This window comes from Phalangium opilio, unplaced genomic scaffold (assembly GCF_054372755.1).
Source record: "Phalangium opilio isolate 3A_F unplaced genomic scaffold, DU_Popi_V2 ptg000100l_1, whole genome shotgun sequence".
Lineage (NCBI taxonomy): Eukaryota > Metazoa > Arthropoda > Arachnida > Opiliones > Phalangiidae > Phalangium > Phalangium opilio.
Window position 1 is genome coordinate 3340234 of NW_028324203.1, and position 19914 is coordinate 3360147.

A 19914-nucleotide genomic window follows, 5' to 3' on the forward strand; every position below is an offset into this window, starting at 1 on the left:
TACCTCTCCGAGTGACGTATGTCACGGAGAGGTATTACACCGGCCGTGTCTGTCTGTCTGTGTGTGTCTGTCTGTGTGTGTGTGTGTCTGTCTGTCTGTCAGACCCCACGTGACCGCGTTCGCAGTTCACAAATCGGAGCAAACAAATACCCGATTTCCGGAACGCGTTCGCGGTTCACGGAAATTTGGCCATTCATCTACCAACACCAGTCTTTACTAACTGGCTTCTAAGGACCACAATCTGCTAGTCTTTGTCCATCCCACATGGACACTAGTCTGTACTTGCTAGCTTACAAGCACAACCATCTTCTGTTCTTCGTCAATTTCACCTTGACACCAGCTTCTATGCACCACCATCTTCTGTTCTTCGTCAATTCTACATTGACACCAGCTTCTATGCACCACCATATTCAGGTCTTTGTCCATTCCACATGGACGCCAGTCAGTCCATTCTGGCTTCTTTTCCTTCGTCATCGTTTGGTTTCAAGATATACGCGGCGATCGGCTAGGGTTACGAGAAACGTCTAGCCTCCCAATGGCAGGGCTTCCACCATCGGTTCACGCGAATGCGTTTTTATCTATTATTATAATGGAAACGAATCGTATATATACCCCAAAATTTGAAGAAAGCGGGCAAGAGGGGTACCCTTCACTTTAAACGTCAATATTAGCAAAGTTTCGAAAGATAATAGGAAAAACTTTATTTAAAACGATTTAACTATTTTTAAAGTTATTTACTGGCGATTAAAATAATTAATATCATTTATATTTAATTAATTATTTCAGATAAACTTATTTCTATGTGATGACACAAGTGAGAGTTTATATAGAACGAGTAATGAAGATTGCATCCAAATCGAAACACTACACGCATATCAAAGTTAATATAAAGCGAGTAGGATGATACGATCTCTTACAAAATGATAACATTTCCTTTTTGCAGAATATTAAATGGAAATATTTTTAATATTTTTCGGCATTACGATTCTTTAAGTAGTTGTGTAGCTATAAAGCTCTGTTTCATCTTAATATTCCAAGAACAGGAGTAGCAAATTTCCAATTTAAATTTATGGTAGCAGACGACGTTCTTACAAATGACAGGCAGGGATTGTAGAATCTTCATTCTATAATAGGTTTTCACAAGCCCAAGGCTGAGGGAACATTAAATGCTTTTCTTCCATGGTACTACTATTCCGAAGGTTTTCATCCCCCACTTAACCTGGGAAAAAATCACAAACTATGGCTTTCATACAGCCGGGCTGCCAGACGTTCATTGCGAATAAACTTACAAAACCAATCCATGTGGTTTGCGCACTGAACGCATTTCGACTTGTAGCCCAGGCTCTTATTATTTGAAAGCATGCAGGGCCGGAAATAAGCACAGGACACTGGACATTGTCCGAAAATTTTAAAATGTCGCATAATTGTTTTAAAAACGAAGGGGGTCACTGGACAATGTGTCCAATAAATATTTCCGGAATTTTCATAGCTTGAGCATGAAGATGCGATGGTATTTTGGCAATAAAATAAATAGAAAGACGTTTTAGTAAAATATTTAGTCTCCTGTATTATTGCTCCATGGTGGCAGATTTCTAGAAGCCGATGGGGTAATGGAAACGGGGATAAGGGAGTTGAGATGGATTGGAAATGATGATGGGCGACCTGCGGCACCGTATCTTTCCCAATGTACCTCGCGCACGCCCCTATCCTTCGGTAGGCGATTGATAAGTGCTGCCGCGTAGCGAAATTTTATTTGTATGAGAACTAGCTTCTATTTTTAAGATACGCCCCCTCCCTAGTTTGAAAGAGATCTTTTTTACAAGCTGGTGTTAAAAAAATTCAACGGCGAAAAAAGTATTTGACAATCTAAGAATATTTTTTAAATATAAAAAAATGCTGTTTAGTTTATACGCCCCCTATTTGTGAAATACCTTTTTTACGCACTTTTATCATTCTTCAAAGGTAGTACTTCATAATTCAATCTTCTGTAATAAATTTCTTCGGAAAATAATATTTCAAACGTTACAGAGTCTTGCAAGGGGATTGCTTTTGCGGATCTTTGTGAGTATTTAACTGAATAATAAAATGGAGGAAGATAATAATTTGAGTAAAGATGAAATCAGAAAACGAAAGGCAAGGGAAAGAATGAGGGCAAAAAGGTCAGGGGCCGTATTCTGCAGAAAAAGTATGCTCCTCCTCCAGACTTAAGCTCGCTGATTGGTCGGTCAGGATCGAACTTAGAGCTTTTCATTGGCGGTGGCGGTTTTGGGGCAAAACTCACTTAAGACTTGTGATAGGTTGAAATTTTCGAGCAGACGACATTGAAACGTGTCAAAATATACACGAAATTCAAAGTAGTAATTTTAGAACTCGGCAAACCGTTCAGCATCATGAATCGGTTAATTGACCGGTTTTTTTGCTTTCTTTTTCCAACGGAACTTAGCAGACTACACTTCGTCGTTGCTAATGGCGGTAATGGCAGGTAATGGACAATATTGTTCTTGGTAATGTTGACTTTAGAAAGAAAGACAATAAATTATTGTTTTAAATACTGTTAGTTTACAAAATATAAGGGTTTGCGTTGTTATAATTTAAAAAATATGCCTTTCTTTTGTGGGAAAATGAAGTCGAACTATGCCCGAACTTCCCCGAAGTCGAAAAGGATTTACACCGAGGCTTATGACGAAGAAAGTGCTCTGTAGACTGTAGTAAGTAGTAAAGAAAGATTTTATTGTTTCTGTTATTTACTTATCGTTTGGTTCTGTAAGATAAGTTTCAAGCAAGAGAGGCACGCTAGTAAATGATTGGAACATGAAATGAGGCAACATCCCATAGCGAAGGTATTTCGTCATTCATTGGCCATAACCAAGATAATTGTGTTTTTATACAAATATGATTGCCTAATCCTTATGGGTCATGAAAGCCTGATTCGTTAAACTTATAATATATATTCCATGACTGTCACAGCCATCTTCCCTGGCATTTGGCACCATGAACCGTACTAATCAAATCACCGACAGCGAAAGCAATTCTTCTACCTTTTATAAAGCAACTATTGCATTAATGTTCAACTGGTAAATAGTGTTGCACCAGAAGTTTATGACTTCTTATCCTGGGAAGTATTGGACTCAACCATATCAGGAACCATCTCTGTTAGCCAACTTCTTATTAGGTCCGATCACCGCGCCACCTACGGCGTTTCCCTCATTTTGAGCTGGCAGGCTGATTTGCGCGCCAGCAGCGGGCAACTAACGAAACTTTAAGGTGTGTCCTGTGGTTTGAGGTAACGAATCAGAAACGGCTCAAACTAGAGTAGGGTCCTAGACCCACGGATTTTTATGGGTTTTAAGAGTTCTAGACAGACGGCTTTTCAACGATTGGCGCTGAAGAAGTTTTGAACACGCCCCACAGTTTGAGAGCCGTAGCCTCTCGGCATGGGATTTTTTCAATAGACTAGATCGTTTTCCTAGTGGGGAGGAAACTTTCGACCCTCTTTTACGAATACCATAGGCAATTTTGACTAGCAGAGATGGATACTATATAAAGCCTTAGTGTCCAATACTTCCCAGGATAAGAAGTCATTAACTTCTGGTTGCACTCATGTCTAACAAATAGAAATATTCATATGCTATTCTTTTATTATAGATTTGTGGCATTGACATTTCTATCATTGACACTGGCAATGGCAATGGAGAATTATCTAGGGTGGGCAATTCCTCTAAGGATATCTGCCAACATTGAAGTGTTGTAATCAACTTGCATATTAAGGTATTAACACTTTTATTAGTTGAGCATGCTTTACTCTAAGGTATCCCTTTAAAGAAAAGGCTGGCATAGTTGTTGCAAGTATAAACTACCAACAAGTATATACAAATATGAGGTAGGCTCTTTAAAGGTTTGTATAAGATAAACAAATCAAACTTAACTAATTATTATTATGGTAATAAAGAATAAATTATAGGAAAATAAGTAACGGAGAGGAACCAATGTCGAGACTGAATGATGAGCTGTTACTAAAAACAGTTTAGCAACATTATTTAAATAAAACTGAGTTTATTTTGACTTTATCACATAGGATTCTTGATGTAAATTAGTTTCTTATTTTCAATATCTATAAGACCATTTTATTAGACGGCCACTAAATGCACATCAATGGTATTATTATCTGATTTAGGCAAATGTATACGTCTGTTGGAATGGTATTAGAATGAAGGAGGACTGGCATTCATGTGCATATGTTCTTGAGCATTGTTGTTTATCAATTATCATTATAAGATTGTATTAATATAGGACCAATTGAAATTATGTATCAAACCTAAAATCCTATATAATAAGGAAAAAAGGCTTTTATCGATCATCTTTGTTGCAGTTTTAAAAGAAGATTCGCCATATTTGTATTTCCAATTGCACATTTCAAGTCACGAAGCATTACTGAAACAGCAAGATATTTAAAATGACCTTCATTTTGCATATTCTATTCTAAAAACCTACGTGTTTCAATTTGAACTTTAATTATTGATTTATTCGCTACTACCCCTTTATTGTTAAATCACAATTAAACGTAGTAAAATGTGTTATGTCCTCTGCATCATTTAACGAAGAGTCAATTAAAAAATGTGCCACTATAGGAACTAGTAAGCCTATTGGTGTTTTTATGGTTATGTTTTTATCTAAGTGATCTGTCTTTAATGTTTCGAGCACAACTATGTATTTAAGGGAAGATGCCACGCAATTAACTAAGATAATAAAACTGTAACATTTGAATGGGTAGGAAATAGGGAGTCAACATATTCTTGTGTTTCATTATTATTTCTCCAACAGTTCCATAAAAGTTGGACAATTACCAACTACATATTTACATACATTGCTGGAGAATATCCGAATTTGAATATAAGATAGCTAACAATTTATGGCATACAGACAAATGTCAAGTTCAAAACTGGGAATAAAGGTAAATTTTAGGAGTTCATGGACGTAACTGGTTCCGCCTCCAGTTTTACCGCTCTCCATTGTCGACGCAGTCTTCATTCATATATCGCCTTTCAAGATGGTCACTATCTTCTTGATCTCTTCCAACCAACAATCTTCCTCATTGACATCATTTAACCTATCTGTGTTCCCTGATGTTTTATCCAGTTATCCTTCCTCTGCTGTGTGGTGTTTTGACAGTGAATGAAGTTACTAAAGTACATTGTCCCTGTATTGCTGTCTTTAATTTGCTAAAATAAACCTGTTAGTAACAGAAGAAAATGAAGAGAAATTCCTACTATAGAGGTCAAAAATAGTTCCCATTCGGGTTCATGTCAAACACGTCATTAGCACAAATCTATAATAAAAGAAAAGCATACGAATATTTCTATTTGTTAGACATGTGTGCAACATTATTTACCAGTTGAACATTAATGCAATAGTTGCTTTATAAAAGGTACAAGAATTGCTTTCGCTGTTGGTGATTTGGTTATAAAATAGGTACGGTTGCCAAGTGCAAGGGAAGATGGCTGTGACAGTCATGGAATATTTATTATAAGTATAACGAATCAGGCTTTCATGACCCATAAGGATTAGGCAATCATATTTGAATAAAAACACAATTATCTTGGTCAATGACGAAATACCTTCGCTATGGGATGGTGCCCCATTTCATGTTCCAATCATTTACTAGCGTGTCTCTGTTGCTTGAAACTTATCTAACAGAACCACACAATAAGTAAATAACAGAAACAATAAAATCTTTCTTTACTACTTACTACAGTCTACAGAGGACTTTCTTCGTCATAAGCCTCGGTGTAAATCCTTTTCGACTTCGGGCAGAGTTCGACTTCATTTTCCCACAAAACCAAGGCATATTTTTTAAATTATAACAACGCAAACCCTTATATTTTGTAAACTAACAGTATTTAAAACAATAATTTAGTTGTTTTTCTTTCTAAAGACAACAACACCAAGAACAATATAGTCCATTACCTGCCATTACCGCCATTAGCAACGACGAAGTGTAGTATGCTAAGTTCCGGTGGAAAAAGAATGCAAAAAAAAACCGGTAAATTAACCGATTCATGATACTGAACGGTTTGCCGAATTCTAAAATTACTACTTTGAATTTGGTGTATATTTTGACACGTGTCAATGTCGTCTGCTCGAAAATTTCAACCTCTCACAAGTCTTAAGTGAGTTTTGCCCCAAAACCGCCACCGCCAATGAAAAGCCCTAAGTTCGATCCTGACCGACCAATCAGCGAGCTTAAGTCTGGAGGAGGAGCATACTTTTTCTGCAGAATACGGCCCCAGATCCCGAATTTAGAAAACGCGAAAATGAAAGGAGAAGAGCGTTAGCCGCGGAAAAAAGTCTCTTTTGGGAACAGGTTCTAGCACACAGAATGTTGGTCCTACCGCGAGGCCAGTTGCGGTAGTAATAGTAATTGTTCCTCCTCCCCTCTTATCTCCAATGACGCCTTGCTCCCTATCAGCCCTATAATATTATGGAAATAGTGTAACAATGTTGCGCCTTTTCTAAAATATTGTTTATCTTCATTGACTTCCCAAATAATAATATTGTTTTTCAAAAAAATTACTGTTTACAATTATCTACTTCCAAAATAAAATAACCTTTCTCGAATTATAATATGCCTTTTCCCAAAAGTTACTGTTTTCAATTATCTACTTCAAAAATATAATAGCCTTTCTCGAATTATAATATGCCTTTTCCAAAATATAACTGTTTACAATTATCTACTTCTGAAATAAAATGTCCTTTCCCGAATTATTTTTCTATACTGGTACGAGAATTGTAAACTGATACAGCCGGAACAATAGTACATTATTTAAGTTTACTTAAAAAATATTCATAAACACGTTCCGTTAGTAGGTCACATTACTGATTAAATTATCACAGAAAAAGATAGTTTTTGAAACCAAAGAATACAACTGCATTGTTAAGAAATGCGATAAACTTAACACAAACACTGCAATATCCCAAAATAGCAGCCGCTATTTCTAAAACAGCAGTTTTGAAAAACACCGCTGTTTTTTGGAATCGCGGTTGCTATTTCGAGAACTGCTCTACCGGGAACTGCTCATACGAGGTACACCCAAATATCCACGCCAAACAGAGGCTTAAGAAACCCTCCTGGTACTAGCTTACACGGGGGCTATTAAATGACTCGGGCAATATTCCCTGGCGAAAAAATGAACATTTTCAGTCGCGATCAAGAAGCTAGTCTACAAGTACATATTTCGTTCGATTCAGTTAATTTTAAAGTGAAAATATTCCAATGTGTTAATTTCAAGTGTCAATAAATGTTATTTTTGATATCCTCTCGCCTCAATACATTCGTTAACACAATCACGAACAATTATACTACTTAGTACAATGTTTGGAGGTTTTTCCAAAATAATATCACGGCTTGTCTTTTGAAACTAGTATATGCTGAGAGGCTCTTTTATCCTTATACTTCTAGTAACTGCTAGTAATTTTTCATTGAAGTATTGAAAGCAAAAACTCTTAATATAAAATATTATTTTTAGCGACATCGTAGTATACGATGAGGCTCTTAGTTTGACCCGAGCCGTCGTTGTAGTAGTGGCCGGGGTTGTCGCTTCGTTATCGTTAGATTTTAGCTTAAAAGGAATTCGATAGTACCTCAACCCACCCATAGGGGTAACTGAGCTTGGTTAGAGATTTCATTTTAATTAAAATGTTTTTTGCTCACAGCCGGGATTCGAAACCGGGTCGCTGACGCAGTAGTAAGACATTCTACCACCGAGCCATAGAGACTTGAGAGAATCCGCGAGGTTTTATCGTTTAGTTTTATCACTAACATGTCGGGGTGATGTGGGGTGGAGTACCTCTTAATCTGTGGGGTCAGATACTTATGAATTTGTATGTTTGGGGTTTTTATACTTATTTTCTTTTTATTTATGTGCTAATTAAATAGATAACAATTTTCCCGTTTCCTATCGCGCTCCTCGTGTGTTTCGTTCTCGTTCGGTAGCTATCGTCAGAGAGTATAGCTGCCAGTATACGGACAAGATGTCCGTATAAAGGCGGCATATATGGAGCCCTAGGCGTTTACCCCCCCCCCATTTGGTGCCCCCCTTTTCTATCTATGTCTTTCCTCTAGGTTGTGCCGTGCTTGAGGGGTGGGGGGGCATAACCATTGGCATACCCCCTGGTGGTGGTGGGTGATCTGGTTGATTATTACTATTTGCCAAGTGGGTATCATGCCTGAGGGGGTGGGTGTTGGGTGGAATTGATGACGTCACGTGATGGTGTGCGGGAAATTTGAATTTATAGGTGGTTTTTTTCGTGTATTGGTATGACGTCACGTAATTTACTGGTGTTGAAGGCATTCAGTGTCCATAGTGTTATTATTTTGGTGTATCTTTTGGATATTGTGTACATTTAGGGGATAATTTCTTGGTAATCCTATAGGTTCTGTAGGTAATTTCTGCACCCAACCTTCCCGTAATGTTATTCTGTGTATGATTTTAAGGTATCTCCATGTATGCTTATGTTATACTAAAGAACTAGTTTTAATTGAGGTATGGTTTACATTGAAAAAGGGTACAAATTAAGCTACGATGCGGTTCTAGGTGTACTCATGTTATGTATTGGTTAGTAATCGAAATACAGGTTTAGAACAATAGTACATTTTAGTATCAAAAAAGAAGAAAAACTTGGTAGCTGGTAATTAGTTAGAATGAACCAATATTACTATAAAATATCATAAAATTCTGATCCTAACAAAAGTATTCTCGAATATAGCTTGACTGTTTCGTATATTTTCTATTTTGCACACATTTTAAGGGACATTTTTACCAAAACAAGAATTACATATACCGTATCACATGATTTCTTACAAACCTTGTCAACAACCTTTCTCTCCAGAGTTCGGAAGTGAAATGACTCTCTGTAGTTTTCAAAATTCCCTTTTGGACACTCATAATGGTTCCATCCTTTTTTGTCAAAAGTAGGCTTGGCTCGTATCCATTCACCCCGAAAACGGCATAACATTCATGCCCATAGTCTAACGAGTGCATTTGCTCGGTTTTCTTGAGAGTGCGGGGTTGATAATTAGCCTAAGGGTATATTGACTGATGCTTATCTTTTTTATTGTCCTTTATTGGCTACATACCAGGTGGTTTAGGACCTTAAAAGGGGGCGTGGCTAAAGCTTAACGAATGGAATTTACCCCCCATCGGCTTTTTATTTATAGGTAAACACGTCCAGACGAGTTTTAATGACGTCACGTGTCTTAATCTTTGGCTTATGCTATAGTATATCTTGAAACATAGGTTTATGCTAGGTTATTCTATGGTAGATCCTGAAAAAGATAGGCTTATGCTAAGTTATTTTAGTTGTACAGGCGGAAGAATCAGAGTTTGTATTAGGTTTAGAACATTTAATGAGCACGAAAATCTGATTTTTCATAGAAATATTACTACCGTTTTTTTCATTCGAATACTACTAAAATACCCATGAATATTGATTAAAATACTGGCATTTATATAATACTACCTAAAAAACACCTTTTTACCATGCACAAGTGCCTTATTATATACTAATGCTGAACGTAATACAAACATTACTAAATTACACGTGATTTATATAAAATACATGCAAAGGTTATAGCTGACTACTACTACTAAAATACACATGGATATTGATTAAAATACTGGCATTTATATAATACTACCTAAAATAACACCAATTTTACCATGCACAAGTGGCTTATTAGAAACTAATACTGAATTTCATACGAATAATAATACTAAACTACAAGGGATTTATATAAAATAAATGCAAAAGTTATAGTTGAATACTGGCTAAAATACACATTAACTACCTAAAAACACAAACTTTACCATGCACAAGTGGCTTATTATAAACTAATACTGAATTTAATACGAATAATACTAAAGTACACATGAATATCGACTAAAATACAAACATTGTTATGATGCAAAGTGAAACATACCCTTTTTTATGAAGCAAAAGTTGATTTGTTTTAACTATGATGCTTCCACAATTCTATTTCATCTCGAAAGTCACTGTCGAACCTGATATAAATCTCTGGTGAATCATCTGTCCATTTGTAACACGGGCACAAGTCCTTAATCTGGTATTTAAACTCACCGCACAGTGTACAAAAGTTTCGCTCGTCTAGAAGATGTCTTCGCTCTTTATGGGGCGACATACGGATAAGGTTTTTAGATTGAACTAAAACACAACGTCTGAAGTGCGCACAGTCACGTGATGTGCAGAAATAATTTAATTGGCCGCAGTCAGGCACGTCTTTTAAAGTCCCAGCACAATGAGGGCAGTGTAGATGACCCGTACGTGGCATGGGGGCATACCCTAGTTTTTTGAGGTTTTCATCAACATTTTCGGCCATACCGAAAGAGATGTGGTCAGATGAATGAAATATACCGGAATATTACTTATTATGCTAAAAAACTTACCGATCTTAACATTTCCGAGTAAAGTATACACGAATATGGCTAGACTGTCTCTTATGTTTTCTATTTAGCACACATTTTAAGGGACATTTTTACCAAAACAAGAATTACATATTACGTAAGGTGCATCGGAGGAAACACGTGATTTCTTACTAGCCTTGTCACCAACCTTTCTCTTCAGAGTTCGGAAGTGAAATGACTCTCTATAGTTTACAAAATCCCCTTTTGACCACCCAGGTGTGTGTTATATGACATTAAGGGGGGAGAAGGGGGGTCGAACATGGTTCATAACAAAAGAATTTATCCCAATCTGTTTTTTTACTTATAGGTAAACACGTTCAGACGTGTCGTAATGGCTTTTGGGGGCGTGGTCGAACCAGTTGTATTGTTATCAATGGAATTTATTTTATCCTTTCTTTAATTGGACCACCCACCAGGTTTTATGACATTACAAGGAGGGCGAGGGTAAACCTTTATCCCCATCTGTTTTTTTATTTATAAGTAAACACGTTCAGACGTATCTTAAGGGCTTTGGGGTGGTGGTCGTACCATTTGTATTGCTATGAATGGAATTTGTATTTTGAGTGATTATTGCTTTGTTAATTATATAAAAAAAGACTTGGTTTGCCCAAGCCTTAAAAACAAAACGATAAGAGTTTTTCCAGTTGACTGAAGCGTGGATATTATTTTTTGCTATTGAATTTTAAAAACAGTCCGTATTTTACTACTCTTTAGAATTTAATTCACCTGATTTTACTGCTAATGGATTAGTTTCCAATAAATTAATTGAACTAAAAAATTACTTATCTCAGATTTTTCAACAACAATTCCATTTCCCTGAAACATTTTATCATGAAATTTTTCCTTTTCAAGGGAGAACGCACTTTAATTTTCAAATAATACTTTCATTAATAATGTATTAGATGCGGTCTTTTCGAGTACAAAAGGGGGCTGTTATCACTTTTCTTATATTTGATAAAGGTGTTCGTTTCTTCTTCAAGCACAGTCACAATTACTGAACTGTGTATATCAGTACTTGTGGGGAAGATTTTAGAAGTGTTGGTTGAGTTGCTGTTTAGTTGACAACATTATGAAAACTTGATGTGTTTAAAACCTTTTGAAAGGAAAATTCTCGGAAATTTAAAAAGAAAGTGTCAATTTGATTAAATTTACACGATATCCCTCAAAATAATAAATACACGATAAAATGTTTCAGGATAATGGAATTGTTGTTGAAAAATCTGAGATAAGTAATTTTTTAGTTCAATTAATTTATTGGAAACTAATCCATTAGCAGTAAAATCAGGTGATTGAATTAAATTCTAAAGAGTAGTAAAATACGGACTGTTTTTAAAATTCAATAGCAAAAAATAATATCCACGCTTCAGTCAACTGGAAAAACTCTTATCGTTTTGTTTTTAAGGCTTGGGCAAACCAAGTCTTTTTTTATATAATATCTGTTCTTTCAGCCTTTATTTGTATTAATCTGTTATAAAAATAATTATATGCTTGTCTTGTCAAACGTCATTAATTCGATGTTCCAGTAAGATGTTCGTGAGCATATTGGCTCACACCGAGTGTCTCCTATTATTTTATGGAAAAGTTTAAATGATTTGGTAGGGGAGTGGTAAATTAATTCAAAATTGGTAGGTGGTGGTAACTTATTTCATGATAAAAAGTCGGTTGGTAACTCAATTTACGATTGGTTGGCGGTTGGTAACTCAATTAACCATTGGTAGGCGGTTAGTAACTCAATTCACCTAGGTATTATTCTGAGCCTAATCTTGTGACCCTCATAATAAGTCTTACTAATGTTAACTGGTTTTTAATATTTAGATTTTAGGTTGTATTTGTATAGGTTTAAAAAAAGTTATTTCTAAACCATGCGCCAGCACGCGCACATTTCATTGAAAGTTTGTTATTTAAGAATTATCCCTTCTATACAAATAGAATCTTCATCAAAAATAGGAAACGAGCTTTCCAAGATTCGAACCTGCAATGTTTCGTCTCGAATGCGAACGCGTTATCCATTACGCCACATGCCCGTACTTCGTAACAAAAAAGTTATCCATACATTGTATTTATAGGATTATTTCTTTTATGATGTATAAAAGATCTGTAAAAATAAACCCCGAGCTTGCCAGGACTCGAACCTGCAATCTTCTGCTCCGTAGGCAGATGCGTTACTCTATGCGCCACAAACCCGTTGGAGGCTATACAAAATGATATGCAAACACTGTAATATATGTAACGGTTTTACCATGATTTATAAATTGATTAAAATAAAATACTCAGACATAATTGTTCTTAATCAAACTTCAGAAGTTCAACATTCAATAGTTCCTTGATAATTCAAAAGTGTTCCGAACCTTAACTTCGCAGTAGTTTCTGAGTTATTCGATGGAGTGGACCACCAAAAATCCCATGCTTTTTCTATGGGACGCTAAGCCTAAAATCTGTGAATTATTTCTTTAACATTACGGGACGGTGTGGGTTCTTATCTAGAAGGGCCTACCGGCCCTCTAGAATTGGTGACCCATCCTACCACCAAACATTTAATTGATTTCAGGTGGTTGCCCCGAGGGCATTATCCGGACAAGTCTCAACAAGTTATGTTTTTGTAGCGTTAGCAGAGATACATCATATCATTAGACCGAAGCATTAACCTAATACGTACTACATTTATCAAAATTATCAACCTCGTAATCAAAAATTTGTGGAAAACGTAAAACGGTATTGAAAGAAGCATCATTCAAAACGCATTTCGTGTTAGAAGTAAAAAACAATCGAAACGTTTTTGATCATATGGTTTACAATTGACCGACACGAAAACGATAATTTAAAATTCCTAAAACCCCATAGGAATACATGGAAAAATGAATAGACCACCGAAACGAAATCAGTCTTTTAGCATACATTCTACCGACACGAAACAGGTCATTTGAAAAACATTTCAAATTGTTGACCAAAAATCAAAGGTAAGCCTAATTTAAGAGTGGAACCTTGCGTTGACAAAGCATCCATTTACCGCCAAGGACGCTAAAATATGCGGTACAGAAATCCACCACCGATTCAAATTTCCCGCCAAGATCATCACGACGTGACGTCATCAACTCCCCCCCCCCCATCCCCCCAACCCATTCCTATATCGAATTTGGTCTATGAGAGTTCCACAAAGTGACTTATCGCCTTTTGGGTGGGCACAGCAGAAATTACACTACTTCAGAAAAAGTTTAAATATTATATTAAAAAAGTTGGGAAAACCAAAATATTACCTCTCCGAGTCAAGAGGAGGCCTACTTACAAACTTATTTACCCAGATATGGAAATGTTTCTTTTTTTAAGAACAAATACTGAAGTTCATTTTATGAAATATTAAAGAGGTATACAAAGCATAGCGAATGTACTGTAAATCAGACGACATCTTACATCCAATACGGATATACTTGTACACATTAAAATCATCCAATGGGGGAAAACCGGGAAATAAAGAGATAAAACTTTGGAGGGGTATTACTTTTACGTGTTTGTAGAGGCCCAAATTTTCTACTCCTCAACTGTATACCCTCTATGTTCAAAACCAGATTCACAACAGGGTTGCAGTGTAAACATGACACTTGTAACAGCGCTGAGCTCTGCTGAACGCGGCCTAGACTTTCACCATGATGCTCTATTCAATTATAAAATCTAAGCCTGATTATTTAAAAGTATATTTAACTTTCGGCTCACTCTGAACCGTTAATGTCTCTGCTTTACAGAAACGAAAACCAAACCCAAGCGTTTACTTTTTGGTTCACTAGGCCTATTGAAAAATAAAAGTTCATTAGGCCGACATAGTAGCGTTCTTCTCGTTATCAATAACGAAAGGATTATGCTATAAACAGATGTAGTATAGCTTAAGTAATATATAAACATCCATTTCAAATAATAATATAAAAAAATATTCTTGGGATATCAAAATGAAACAGAGTATTAAAGATACAAAAGTACTAAATGCATCGTAATTACGAAAAAGATTTCCACATATTCACTTTATATTATGGAAAAAGTGAATATTAACACATCAAAACAAAGCGAACTGTTAAAGCGGCGCAATAGTGTGAAATTGGACAGACACACAAAGACAAAAAAATAGACTGCTTTTAAACTTTTCCGTATTAATTTTGAATTGAGAAACAAGATTATCTTAAATATTAAAATAAATATAACTAATAGTTAGTATTTTCTTCGTTAGTTGTTCGCCTTATTGAGCGTTACGTCGTTTTAAAAAAGAATAATTAAACAACCTTGAGAGACTTGACTACTATTGACGTTTGAAATGAAGCATCCTCCTGTTGCTTCGCCTTGCTCAAATAGGTAGTATATAAAGGATTCGAATAGCAGCTGTAGATAAGAACATTGCAATTGCGTGAACCTTGGAGGAAGACCTCTCCATTGGAAGGCTAGACGTTTCTCGTAACCCTAGCCGATCGCCGCGAGTGTCTTAACCTTAAGGATGATGATGGAGTTGAAGCCATGTGTACCAAAACAAAGACCAGAAGGTGGTGGTGTTAGAAGCCAGGAGTACAGACTGGTGTCCATGTGGAATGGACAAAGAGTAGAAGAAGGTGCTGTTTAGAAGCCAGTAAGTACAGACTGGTGTCCATGTGGAATGGGCGAAAGACTAGAAGATGGTGGTGTTTAGAAGTCAGTAAGTGTCTATGTGGGGTGGACAAATGAACAGAGTTGTTAGACAGGCAATGGAGTAATAGCCTGTAAGTGGAATACAATTTCCGGGACTGTAAATGCGGTCTGGAAATTGAATACACGTTTGCTCCGATTTGGAAACTGCGAACGCAGTCACGTGGGTGTAACAACGGACAGACAGACACGTCGAAATTAGAACCTCTCCGTGTCATACGTCACTCGGAGAGGTAAAAACTCTTAAGGCATGACTGAAGTAAAAATATATTAGCACGGTAGAATGTCATTAAGAAAATAAACTATTATAGGTACTATTTTAGACAAAATTTATGTATATAATGTAAGAAAACATCATAGAAAAGTTACACGGTAATATATTCTGACATGCATAATAACATTTAAATGAAAGGCTAGTTGAAAAAAATCCTAGAAAGTTACACTATAATATATCCTGACAATTTTAGACAAAATTTATATACAATTTAAGAAAACATCCTAGAAAGTTACACTGTAATATATTCCGACATGGATAAAAACTTTTAAATGAACAGCTAGTTGTGAAACCCCCAAAAGGCCATAAATCACTTTGTGGAACTCTCATAGACCAAATTCGAAATAGGAATGGGTTGGGGGGATGGGGGGGGGGAGTTGATGACGTCACGTCGTGATGATCTTGGCGGGAAATTTGAATCGGTGGTGGATTTCTGTACCGCATATTTTAGCGTCCTTGGCGGTAAATGGATGCTTTGTCAACGCAAGGTTCCACTCTTAAATTAGGTTTACCTTTGATTTTTGGTCGATAGTGAGTTTCTTCAGCTCTTGCAACCCCTCACCCTTTTTCAATTCGGAACTTATAGAAGATAATGCCTAGTTCTGTACACCATCTGTATATCATTATCAACATTTTTTTGAATCAATTGCTTTGCCACCGACCATAGTGAAAATAATATTTTACATCTTCTGTAATTCCATAAATATGCATGGGAATCAAGATGCCGGCCACTGTTAAGGCCTGGACCGGGTTTTACGTACTCTCCTCTATTTTTTTCTCAACCTGTCAATATTTGATTGATTGTGTAGGCTTATAGTTATGTAAGCTTATAACAAAGGATGCTTTTGAAGGAATAAATTTATAAAGACTATGATATAAAGTAAAAATTTATTTATTTTATTTAAAAGTATAGGTTCTAATAATAAGGATATTTTTTCAATTTTCATTTTAAATTGCATTTGATTTAATCTATAGTAATTTCTTCTATCTTCGTAAGGAAGATGATAAATTTTAATATTATTTTTAAATCTTACGTAAGTCATTAAGATTTTCTTTGATATACAAAGCGTTTAGTTGTTTTCTAACGTAAAGTTCCAAGACTAATCTTTCGAGATTAAAGGTACGATAAATTTCTTCCGTGTTTTCTTGGGGTTTTTCAGGTGTTTTTTCCTCGGTCCTGATTTTGTTATTTGTTGACTTGGTGTACGTCTCTGTTTCATCTATGCCAAAGGGTATGTTTTTTGTGTGCCTACCTCTGATAAAGTTGCACTTAGGGATATGTTTCAAATGTTCTTTTTAAGGATTATCGGTGGGTTTCCAGGCTAATAAAATGCCGTTGCATTCGAAGCACTGTACTAGATCATCGGTATGTAACGGATAAAACCCCGCTCTGCTTAAAGCTTTTTTATAGTTTCCATCTTGTGGCCAGGAGTAGAAAGTATGATATCTCTGCAGCTCCGAGTTCATGATGATGAATGAATATGATGATAGAAATATTCGATTTATTTATCACCAATAGTTCCTACCCCTCTCTTTTACCCCCCCCATTACCTAATATATGAAATAAAAGAAAACAGTATTAAAAAGGTGACATCTATTTTTTAAAAATACAAAAGAGATTACAAAGAGTATTTCTTAACAAAGAATTAAGTTATTCTTTACGGGCGCGTTTCAACATGTTTGTAAGCTGACGTCATTTTTCAAACAATCTCGTCCAAACTCTGAAACCAGAGATTAAGGAATTCCAGCATTCCCAAGATCAATGAAATAAATAGTACAATAAGTAGTTTTTAGGGGGTTGTACTCCAAGATCTGGCGTATTCTTGTCAACCTTTGTGTACTTGACTCCTTAACAACTCACAACATACAATGGGGATGGGGAGAACGTAGCTACCTCCCGCACCTAATGGTAACGGACCCTTCAGCGTGTCAGAGTGAGTTATTTTTACAATCATTTTATTATGCCCTTAAGATCTTTGTTGATCTCATTCCCCCTCCCACCCCCTTGGGTGGAGTATATACCGTTAATGAATGTATCCCAATTCTTAATCGGTGCTAAATTAAAAGTTTTTTTTTGGTGAAACATAGGGTAATTTTGATAAATTTAGCTAAAATTTAACTCAACGTTTTTAACAATTTGAAATGTTTTTCAAATGACCTGTTTCGTGTCGGTAGAATGTATGCTAAACGACTGATTTCGTTTCGGTGGTCTATTCATTTTCCCATGTATTCCTATGGGGTTTTAGGAATTTTAAATTATCGTTTTCGTGTCGGTCAATTGTAACCCAAATGATCAAAAACGTTTCGATTGTTTTTTACTTCTTACACGAAATGCGTTGTGAATGATGCTTCTTTCAATACCGTTTTACGTTTTCCACAAATTTTTGATTACGAGGTTGATAATTTTGATAAATATAGTACGTATTAGGTTAATGCTTCGGTCTAATGATATGTTGTATCTCTGCTAACTCTACAAAAAAATAACTCTCATTTGACCAACATTCACTGGGTGTTGGTTTACATGAAATAGATTCCTGCAGGGAGAGAGCGGATTTTCGGATCCCATTTCTTTACGCCATTGTCCAGGGATTATTTTTCCATCAATTCCTTCTTAGTCAACGTAGTTTGAAGATGGAATGTACATTTTTTGGTCTTCATTTTTCAAAGATTCTTTTGTTATAATGAAATTGTGTAAGCACACTGTTGCCTTATAATCTCATCGATGTTTTCAGGTTTCCCTTTAGTAGTCCTGTGGAAAATTTGCCATCTTGCCGCATAAATTCCAAATGTATTTTCAATAACTCTCCGAGCGCGACACAAACGATAATTAAAAATTCTCTGTGATAGAGATAAACCTCTTCTGGGATAAGGTCTCATTATATTTTTATTAAGAGGAAACGCTTCATCTGCCGCAATAAAGTATTGAAATACTAAATTTGAATTAGGAAGCTCAGATGGTTTGGGGAAGCGACAACAACCCACTATTTAATTTACATCCAAAGTTGGAACGAGCAAATACGCCACAATCGCTTTCACTCCCGTACCCACCGACATCAACCATGGTGAACTTATAATTAGCATCACATAAAGCCAAAAGAACGATGCTAAAATTTCCCTTGTAATTGAAGTATTTTGATCCACTTTTAGCTGGGCATTGAATTGTTATGTGTTGCCCGTCAAGGGCCCCTACGCATTGGGGCAATTTCCACATATTTTCAAAGGTTTCGCTTACTTGTAACTCTTTTTCCGATGTTTGAGGAATTCTCAGATAAATTGGAGAAAGTACATTCCACAAAGCTTGGCAAGTTTCTTTTATTATATTACATACGGTACTTGCTCCGAGTCTATAGGCAAATCACAAACTGATTTGCAAGTCTCCACTTGCGAGGTATCTACATGGTCATCATTAAAATTATTTTACGTGATAACAGAGATATATATTTAAAATAAACGCTTATACCTAAAAGTTAGTGACAACTTTTCTTCCAGAGAGACGGAGCGGCGAAATCTAGACTCTGGTTTGTAAATCAATGGCCTGATCAATTCCAAAATTTCATCACATTCCATTCGGTTCATCCTGAAGTATCTATCGACGAATTTATAATAATATTATAAAATTAAATTCTATGGTTAATTCATACAAAACAAACAGAAAGTTTGGCTTACTGAAAGTGCTTTTGCGGATCTGGCTGACGGGGTTCACTTACTAAATTGGCTTGAAAGCCCTGTTCTTGCCTCTTCCTAAATATATCTCTCACCCAAAAACGTTTCTTGCGAACATTTTGATAGTTTTTATACAACAAATAGGTTAATAGCGTATAATTATAAATGCTTAATGTGGACAAGATTTTAACAGAAAAATCAGAATCCGACAGTTCCTCCATTTTTTTTAACAAAACAGGGACTGACGGACAGGGAGTGGGTAGCGCCCTCTAATTTTTGTTTTTTAAACTTCAAACCACGTGACTTCGTTCAAATTTGCTGTCACAAAAATTCCGTCCAATGAGAATGAGACACCGTCGGAGCCCGGCGTTTTCAAATTTTTAAGCCGCCGAGCGGTAGGTTTTCGTCGAGATTTTCCGTCGAGTGAGAATCAAGCTTTAAGCGGTGTATAAATCCGCTGAGCTTTACGGCGAAACTTTGATTTTACGGGCTTTTTAAATAGTTTCGTACTTCCCCCTCCCCGAAGGGGTGTTTATTATGAACTACTGATTTGAGGGATTTTGAAAGAAATTGTACTAACCGGAGGAAGGAATAGATGTAAACGTTCCCCTTCTGGGAACACTCCGTGAATCCGAAGTTCGTGTAGTTCACGTTCGTTCGTTAATCCAAATAACTCTCGCAGCCATCCATTCTACATGGAATGTAGAGCTGGTCTCTATGCTTTTTCTCGTGTAGTTTACTATATGAAATGCAACGACGGTTAAAAAAAGGTTTCAGGATATGTATAGTTATAAAACTAATTACAGGCTGCTACGGCATTTATAAGAGCGATGGCAGTCC

At 36.2% G+C, this 19914-nt stretch overlaps 2 long non-coding RNA genes across 2 annotated transcripts; one reads left to right on the forward strand and one right to left on the reverse strand.

Moving 5' to 3' along the window:
• Window positions 1-3662: 3662 nt before the first annotated feature.
• On the forward strand, window positions 3663-4067 carry LOC149632466 (uncharacterized). Its single transcript, XR_016373901.1, has 2 exons — window positions 3663-3768; window positions 3962-4067. It is a non-coding gene; the product is annotated as an uncharacterized LOC149632466 (long non-coding RNA).
• A 403-nt stretch (window positions 4068-4470) lies between these two features.
• On the reverse strand, window positions 4471-5967 carry LOC149632467 (uncharacterized). The gene is made up of 4 exons (XR_016373900.1): window positions 5748-5967; window positions 5390-5687; window positions 5231-5326; window positions 4471-5150 (listed from the first exon to the last, which is right to left on the reverse strand). It is a non-coding gene; the product is annotated as an uncharacterized LOC149632467 (long non-coding RNA).
• Window positions 5968-19914: the final 13947 nt, after the last annotated feature.